The sequence below is a fragment of the Brienomyrus brachyistius genome, chromosome 1 (genome assembly GCF_023856365.1).
Source record: "Brienomyrus brachyistius isolate T26 chromosome 1, BBRACH_0.4, whole genome shotgun sequence".
Lineage (NCBI taxonomy): Eukaryota > Metazoa > Chordata > Actinopteri > Osteoglossiformes > Mormyridae > Brienomyrus > Brienomyrus brachyistius.
In genome coordinates, this window is record NC_064533.1 from 10,090,024 (window position 1) to 10,096,985 (window position 6,962).

Here is a 6,962-nt window from a genome sequence, read left to right on the forward strand (position 1 = left end):
CAGAAACACCTCACGCTCCTTGCATTTCTGGCCTATGATGTCGAAGAAAGTAAATCGAGTTGATTTTCTCAGAAGGTGCCCTTCCCAACGTAACCACAATGCCTGTAACGAAATGTCAGTAAACATTCAGGGCTTACAAGGTCTCAAGGCCATGCTGGGCCCCTGGGCAGAAGTCCTGGCTACTGATTGGCTGGGCCTTGTCAGGTGATTTCAATGCCCTTTCCGCAATACAATTCTTTGTTTTTCATGCCCACATGGAGCTCTGTGTTTTTTCTGATTGTGTTATTGTTCCCTGGAAGAGGATGAGCATGTGCGTGGGTGTGTAAGGCCGGTATGTGTAAGGTATCTTGTTACCGCCCCCCCCACTCCCCCCCCACCTGTGCTGTCATTCTTGTTCTTTTGTGTTGTTTCCTGACACCATCCTAAACGGAAACATCGTACCAATTGTTCATACAGAGCTCAGCACTGACATATCTTCCTCTCCAAAGAATCCAGACAGTCGTGGCGTCGACCAGCAGGTGTCGCTCTGCTGTGCCAGCTGCTCAGATGCCAGACTATTAAAGGGGGACAGAGGACCAGCATGGGCACAAGTGGGCACTGTCAGCCTTAATGGACTCCTTCCGGTTGGGACCAGAGTGCCTGTTGTAGTGTGTCAGCTGCCTCTCCCCGGCGTGGGGGGGGGGGAGGTGATGTCATCGCCGTCCATGTTGCTGGCACAGTGTGATGGAGTCACATGCTTGTCTCGGAGCCTGTGTCCACTGTCACCAGCAGCAGTAGTTAGACCCTGGCAAGAGGCTTTTATTTCTCTTCAGCCCCCACCTCCCCACGCCAGAGGTCCAGTCTGAATCTCATGAATAATACAGGCCGTTTGCACACCATGTCACTGGGCACAAAGCGAGCGGCACCCCTCTACAAACACAGGGGGGTCATACTGAGAGGGAGCACGAGCTGTCCGCGCCGCAGTGAGGGGCCCAGGCAGAGCCAGCCTGCCCGTCCTCCCTCCTCACATGACATGATGCCAATCAGAAGCCCTCACAAATGACACTCCTGCATTTATTTCCCGCAACAAATAACTCCGGTGGGACCTCATGTGAGTCTTACATTATTTGGAGCAGCTCAAGTCAACAGCAACACATTCCAATAAATTCAATGCGCACAGGATTGTTTTTAAACCCTAATATATTCTCGCTGAAGTGCAGTAAAAAATTTTCCAGTCCTTCGAAGTGTGCACATGTTTTGGCTTCAAGGTCAGTCGTTCTGAGAGGGCAGATGCTGGTTCCGGGGCCTGATTCGAGGTGCGTTGCATGCAAACAGAGCTCGGCTGATCGCAGACTAAACAAAGAGGCCGTCTTGTGCCTATACAAACTCCTAGTAATGACTTTAGATCTGGGAAATGGGAATAGATAGCCTGACTGCTCGTGCTCCTGGGGGAGGGGGGTTGCATGATTCTGAAAGGTTTCCGACTCCCCCAGATTAATACAGTTACACTGCTCCCAGCCCAAGGTCCCAGCTGCATTAGGGGAAAGGCTCCATCCTATCGATCCATGGCATGACATCACCGGCAGGCCATGGGGGTGGGGGGTGGGCACAAGGTTTCATTTTATCCTTTCCTGGAAACTGGGATTCCACACAGGCGCTGGGGACTACACGTGCACAAACCCAGACCCACAGGGTGGAATTCGGTGAGATGTTTGGCCACAAAAGCACGTCTTAAACAAAGGGGAACTGGGAATGAAGGGGCCTTCTTCAGGGTATTTGGTGTTGTCCAGGATGTTCAGAATCTCCTAACCTTGGTCGTTTTCCTCTTTTCAGTCAGAAACTATTAGCAGCGCTGAACATTGCTGCTTGGCTTGTGGGCATGAGGCGGCCATATTGGAAAGAATGAGGTGTGACGGGTTAGGCCTCACAAATCGGCTCCGTCGGAAGGGGAAGCCCGTCGGGTTGGGGAAGCTCCCTGTGCGGTGGCTAACGCAGCTGATGTAACAGGCAAACGAGGCAACGAATGCAGCTGGAAATTTCTGCAGTTACTGAGTCACAGCGGTTGCGGCTGCAGGAAAGTGGCGAAAGTGGTGTTTTCCAGAAATGAAAGGTGAACTTTTCTGGAATGAATTGGTGTTTTGATCAGTCCTGGTACTGCTGGTGCTGTTAGCATGCGAGGCCCCCCAGGCCTGTGGGTTTCTTCAGCGTCCCCCCGCCCACTTCCATGAGGTGGTTCATCACTGAGCTCACGCTCGACGGGCAACAGCTGTGGATGCGCCAGTCGGCTGAGGTGGGGGTGGTGAATGTGAACCCAGTCAGGGTGGGGGGGTTGCGGGGGGGGGGCGCTTCTGCTCGGACAGGCGAGACACAGGACACAAAGAGCCGTGTGTGCCTGGCACAGGGGCTCATTGTCCGTGCTGGTGCCAATGACGATGTCGGCCTGTCTGCCTCTGTCTGCCGACTCTAACACGTGCGGCTTTAAAATGCTCCAAGCATTAAAATGGAGTCATATCCATATCCATAAAAGTAAGCATGGCTGCTTATCAATGTCCTTGGCGGCGTGCTGATGGTTGCCATGCGTGTTTGCTGCCCTGTTTTCCCAGCCTTTGCAGCAAACACGTGGGTTTACATTAAAATAAGTTGCGCTGCATGGGGCGTGAAATCAGCAAGCGCGCTGGTGACATCACAAGCGCATGTTGTGCAATGCTGCAGACAACCAGTCAGGCTTCAGAGTGGGGCTGTGGGTCTCTCAGGTCCTTCTGCTTGTTGGCTCTGTAGTGTAGTGGTTATCACGTCTGCTTCACCCGCGGAAGGTCCTGGGTTCAAACCCCGGTAGAACCAACCAAACTTCCTGCATTGTATTGCATGCTGTTGTTGACATTCCTCATCTGTACTTTACAACTTTCTCATTAACTGCACATCCTTCCCCTTCACATCACCTGTGTATTACTCTCTCGTTATTTGCACATTCTTCCCCTTCACATCCCCTGTTTATTACTTATTTATTGTGCAGCTGCTTTTATAGAGCTCTTATTGCACCTGTATCCTAACAAGAATTTCACTGTGATCTTCCAAACACACACGACAGTCAAATCACTTCTTTGTCATTTCACACGTGAAACGGAATTGCCTTTCCATGCAGCAGTATGAAGCTAGAACAACAAACAGCTGAGAACAAAGACCGAACAATAAATACTGGGGGGCAAATTAAAATGGCAATTTAAAATAATTAAAATGAAAATAGAATGAAAAACAGCACACAACAACACACAGAACCTGAACAGAGAGACTGAAATCCGGGACAAAGGGGGGATTTTATGCTGTAGAAGATCATAAATTCTGTCTGGAACGACCGAGAAGGCTGTACACACACACACACACACACACACACACACACACACACACACGCAGGCGTCACTTCGGCTGTGTGGGTGTCAGGCAGGTGGTTAGGATCATGGCCTCGTTTTGGTGGGGTGCTGCAGTGAGATGCCATGCCTGCCTGTTCCTGCATGTGCCAGGAAAAGGTCACGCAGTTCAGAAGGACACAGACCTCTCAGCCTTCCACCAGATCTGCCCTGTAGGAGAATAAGCAGGCTGCAGAGCTCCATAAGAGCTCCGATACTGAGAAACTCTCTGTTTGTGCTCTTTGCTTAACTGAAGCACGTAACATGACTCACGAATCTCTATTAATTACCCCAAGCGGTAAACAGCCAACCGAAATCTTCTGCTTGTAAAGTGAATAAACAATTAAGGAAGCATCATTTTTTTTCATTGTTTAGGGTGTCTCCATGTTCTGAGCCTCTGATTGGCCAGCGAAAAAGATACTGCTGGAACATTCTGATTCCCATGTCTGAGGTGCAAAGAGAGAGAGAGTCAGATAGCACACATTTGCCATGGAGTGTTTTTCATGCGTGTGCATGATTTACAAAGTATACCTGAGGCAACAGTATTAACTAGCATGAAATTATCACAATGAGAAAAGAAGGTAGCAGATAATGAAGCAGAGGATTGTGGGAAGTGGCAACAGGCCCCATGGCCGGCAGCATTCAGGTGTGAAAAAATGGCCGCCACCCGCCACGCAGTGATTGGACGCCTGCAGGCAGGCTGCTCACTCGTCAATCCCCCGGAGGCGGAAGCTCTGCCCAGTTTTGTCTCGTTTTTTTAAACACCTCTCTCTGAAAATCAGACGACTTGCTGGTTTGGCATCTGGACCTGCTGATCCCACCAGAGCCTCACCACCCCCCTGCACAGGTAAGCACATGCGCCATGACATAGCCCGGAGCAAACGCAGAGCATGCTGGGTAGTGATTCCACATAGGAGGAGGTGTCAGCAGATTCAGGTCACTTGGGTGGGCAGTGGAGCCAGGACTCCAGGGGAGGCGTGCCCGGCTGGACCAGACCCCACCGAAAGCTAGACCCACATGGGGCTCCTGGTCTGGGACGCCAACCGTGAGGGTGGATTCAGCTCTGCTGTGTTCTCATGGTACTCTGGGTATACAAGTACGTAAACTGTGCATTAAATCATCAAACAAATATTAAAGGCTTAAAAAAGGCAGACATTATTAATCAATGGCAGCACGAGTGCAGAGGCACAGCGAGAGCGTCCAGCTCTCTCACACGCATTCCCTCCACTTGACTCTTGGCTGCTTCGCACTGCAGCAGGTGGTGTTTACCTTTGGAAGAATCTGCATGCTCCTCTGGTGTCGCAGCACCCAGCTGTAAACGGCTGAACATTAACCCCTCTAGCCCCCAAGGTAAGACTTCACTCTGTTCTGTATGTCCCTCCCCATGGTCATTACTGGCACATACACAAGGAGTTTAGTGACAATCCAGTGGGTCAGAATTAGGAATATGCATTTAGCCTCTGTCGGGGACTGGGGTGAGGGAGCTTGAAGAGGAGGGGTCTTGGGTGGCTCTCATTCCCTGTAGATTTTGGGGGGGGGGGGGGCAGAGAGGTGAGGGCGTCTGATTCAGCTGCTCCAACAGCAATGCTGAAATTTCAGATGATCACACTCTTGAATATTAATAATGAATCATGAGCATCTGTCTCAGAATTAATCTCCTTGGGGTGTTTCGGGGTGCTCTGGGGTGCTTCGTCTAGTTAGGGACACACGACGGATTAATGAGTGATGAATCTGCAGTGATGCCAGAAGTTGCAGACTGATGACGTCATCACATTTGAAGGCTACTCGTAACTTTTCTCAGGCCTTCAAGAAGCTGAAATGTCACACCTAACCTCGAAGGGTAAGATCTGAAAAGAGATAAAATGGCTTGCTAGGCAGAGGGCAGCTTTTTTCTCACTAATAACCTCTGACATTGCAGGACCAGGTGTAAAGATCATGTGACCAGAACGCAACTGAGCGAAGTGGGCAGAGCCAATCAAAACAGGCCATCATGCGTTTACACTGAGCAGAGGAACCATCCGTTGCTGCATTATGATGTTACTTCTTTTATGTTATACATCCGAATGAACTTTTCGTGTATTTAGTTAATGGGTGCGATTTCAGGGCGTGTCATCATGGACGAGACACCCGATTACTGAGAAGCTGGCCACCAGGAAACAGCAAATGCTATTCTAAATTTATAGAGACTGAAAATGGAGAAAAGATTCTGTGATGATGCTTCAAAGGGAAAAATAATGTACAAAACAAGCAGAAGAAATGCATTTAATATTTGAAGCTTGTGAGTAAAGCAGAGTGAGGAACAGGGATGGCAGCTGAATGCAGAGCGTGAAGAATGGGTTTTTTTCCAAGAGAGTCAGCGCGTGTGTGATTCACGTGACCCCTGGGTCAGCCCCCACCCCTGCCCCCGCCTAGGCTCTCTGTCACTCAGGATGGCCCTGCGAGGGTCCGCTCAGACTGTGAGTATGTTCCCTCCCAGGAGAGGCACAAACTCTGTCTTAATCCTAGAAAGCTCTATGCTGACAGCCTGGCATCAGCTCCGCGACTCCCATGAAAGCAGAGCTTATTCTCCTGCCTCTTCTGCAGCTCCTTTTCCGTAGAGCTCGTCTCTGAGGTGCAGAGAGACTGACAGTCTCATCAAATGAGGTGCTGCGTCTTCTGGTATGAAACCGGCATCTGACAATCATGACAACCAGAGGTGTTGTTCAGGGTCCAGCCCAGAGAAGGAGTCCCAGGAGAGAGAATGATCCCCATCTTACAGGAGGGGGGGGGGCTTGAAATAATTTTGTCCTGGAATTATGCATGCCAGTCCTGCATCCCGGAATACCCAGACACATATTCCCAATACTCCCACAGAGTCCCTCCCATTTAAAAGTGTGGGCTAAGCTTGACAGACACAACAACTGAGAGCGGTCCACACAGCCACTCTGTGTTTCATTGTTCAATGTTAAAGAGCTTCTGTTCTTCAGATTTGGAAACTCTTCATTCGCCTGTTTTTTTTTTTTCAGCTCCTGTCCAGTGTCTGTGTTGTCGTCTGTCCTTAAAGGAGTGTAGTGATTGTGTGAACACAGTCAGAACCACCCAGCCCTGAACCCTACAAGACAGAAGTATGCAGAGCCTCTCCTAGAAGCTGTAGATGAAGCGGTAGGGGGCATGTCAGCCCCCTGTGTGCCACCTCGGCCATCTCCTTCACCCTGAACAATCCAGAACTGAAACAGGGCGACAGCTTGACAATGACTTCACACGAAAGCCACCTCGAATACAGAAACCATTTGTTTTTAAATTGCATAAAATGACGTGCCAGCACAATAGGAGAAGCTGAGAAGCTGAGAGAGGTGTAGTTTCTTACACATAATGGAAATCTTGGGAAATTCCTTCTGAAAAAAATGAACAATAGACTGTAAGCTGTTATCTGATTAGTAGATTTGGCAGGTCGTTGATCATTAGTGTCCATATGCAACAGTTCAGTAAGTAAAACAATCAGAATTTAATCACAGTTGAATTTACAAAGACAAGAGTAGATGGTAAGAACTTGTTGGTATATGATGTCACCAGTTTAACCGAATGGTTCAGAAAATTAAT

The 6,962-nt window shown here is 49.4% G+C and overlaps 1 non-coding gene across 1 annotated transcript; it reads left to right on the plus strand.

Annotated features, from left to right (window-relative positions):
• Window positions 1-2,747: 2,747 nt before the first annotated feature.
• Window positions 2,748-2,820, plus strand: trnav-cac (transfer RNA valine (anticodon CAC)). Its single transcript has one exon. It is a non-coding gene; the product is annotated as a tRNA-Val (tRNA).
• The last annotated feature ends 4,142 nt before the right edge of the window (window positions 2,821-6,962 follow it).